Source organism: Penaeus chinensis, chromosome 3 (genome assembly GCF_019202785.1).
Source record: "Penaeus chinensis breed Huanghai No. 1 chromosome 3, ASM1920278v2, whole genome shotgun sequence".
Classification (NCBI taxonomy): domain Eukaryota; kingdom Metazoa; phylum Arthropoda; class Malacostraca; order Decapoda; family Penaeidae; genus Penaeus; species Penaeus chinensis.
Window position 1 is genome coordinate 31,908,150 of NC_061821.1, and position 2,500 is coordinate 31,910,649.

A 2,500-nucleotide genomic window follows, 5' to 3' on the forward strand; every position below is an offset into this window, starting at 1 on the left:
AGGCTGCCTGTTTCCGTGCTTGCGAGAGATTCCAGAGGTTAGGTATATAAACTCGAGAGATAGTGTTCTGGCAATGCTAGTGGTGATTTTAAGGGTGTCGCGACTCTTGATTTCTACTACTAGTGAACTTGCTTATACTAATAATAATCATTATAATCATGATCCTCCTCTTCCTTCATCATTATCACCATCATCATTACCGTTGCCATGGTCATTGCCATTGTAGTTGTAATTATAATCATCATTATTATCGTCATTCCAAGTCGAAGCTAATTCCACATCCAAGTTGTCGGCGGAGATATGCTCGTTGGCGAACGTGCGTTTTAATTAAGGCGAGGGATGATTCAGAAGGTGATCATGTTCTTTCTACCCCGACTTTGCCTTCAGTATGCTGATGTCAGCATCCCAGTGCTCACTCAAAGCTGAGTCAACTGAGAGGAGCGCCTTTGCGTGAACCCTGGAGTCAGTAAACTACCTCCGTCATCTATATATGTATGTGTGTGTGTGTGTGTGTGTGTGTGTGTGTGTGTGTGTGTGTGTGTGTGTGTGTGTGTGTGTGTGTGTGTGTGTGTGTGTCTGTCTATCTACCTTTCTATCTATATATACATAAATATAATGTGTATATATATGTATATATATATGTATATATATATATATATATATATATATATATATATATAAATATATACATTTATATATATACTTCGATGATTATCATCACCACTACGATCAGGTCATGTATCCCATGTGGTTTAACGAACTTCCGAGCCAAGCAATAAACAGTGTTAGTAAAAGCCGTGCTGAGAGTGATAACACATCCGCGTGTGATAGTGCAGTATGTGTGGAGGACGGTGACACCTCGCTTAATTTCTTGTATGACTTTTGTTTGTTTGTTTGTTTTTATGCGTGTTTTAGTGTATTTTAAGATTCTTTATGTTTCACCAGTGTGACAATATCGCATGATTCCCTGTGTTATTGCATGCGTCGTCTGGACCGTATTTGTCAATAATATTGTGTATTTACTTGTGTATTTTGATATTCCGTTAACATGTGTTGATATTTTTTATACTTTTAGGCTCTTTAACCTTAAAAGAATAAGGAATAAATCCTAAAGTAATATAAATAACTCCAATTATAAACAAACGATAATCATTACAATCATGATAATTAAGCAAATCGTATAACATCTAAATATCTAAATACAATATAATCTATTTCATCTACATGGTTATTGATAAAACGCTAAATGAAAAAAGGTCGAACTGCCATTCAATATGAAGATTCAGGACGTCCAGTCTTAGGGTAACAGCTTCCTGCTTCTAACCCAGCCATTCCTTCTTTGTACAAAATGAGTTCTGGGTTTCACTGACACACGATCAAATCCCATGCCGCCAGTGGATGGAAAGCCCGGCCATTCCTTACACACAAGGGGTAATTTAAAACAAAGTAAACAGACAGCCTGTTACACCAAGAATAACCATTGTAACAAATGGAATTAAATTAAATTACTTTATTTTTTATTTTACATTCAGTGGTATGGGGTGGGGTGGGTGGTGTTGCAGGGGGATGGGTTGGTCAAGATCATCGGATTGAAGAGCAACTCATTGATTGAATATGTTTATACATACATGCACTTGGTCAGTATATCTTTATATACAAACATGCACACACACACACACACTTATAATCACAGCTCCTCAAAAAAAGTATTTACAGCACCGATACAGATGAAAGAGCGCCTAAGTTAATCATCGATAGTGTGATAAAACAACATTGTAGTATGCATAATCTCCTTTTAACATGATACGGATTTTGCCTATTTTTTCGAAATTAATTGCTTTAGGTTTTTTATTCATTCTGATGTAACTTTCCTGTTCCTATTCTGGAAGCAAAGGAATTGTATTTTTCATCCGATCATATTATCCATTTATCCGATTTTGGTGAATCAATTTCAGTTAGTTTGATGCCAAAGTCATGCCGAATATACTAAGGATGATGTGTAGGCATGTTATTTAATTTTTACTTTTGTACACACTCTGGAAATATGTATCTTTATTACACTCGTTACTGTTAACTTAATATTCATCATCACCATCATCACTTAAATCATCGTCATCATCACCATCACCACCTTCATCATCATCACTATCATTATCGCCATAATAACAGCGTCTCTCTTAAAATTCCTTACCCTCGGCGAGGCAGTCACGGCACAGCCAAACACGTACAAATTAGTCTCGACCACAAAAGCGAAGCCGCGATTCGAAGCAGTGCCGAGCGACCGGTTCGTCAGGCAACAGTCCTAATTCCACCGTGTGACTCCCTCTATCCTTCCCAACCTGTTCCTTTGTCCTTCCGTGTCCTCAAACAATTATCTTAGATTACAAAGAGGCGAACGGACGCACGAATTCGTAATTGTTTCATTCGCGGCATCTGTCTTGCATCCGCGATTGTCAAAGGGGCCACGAGCAGCCAAATGGCTTTTGCTGCAGGGAAATGC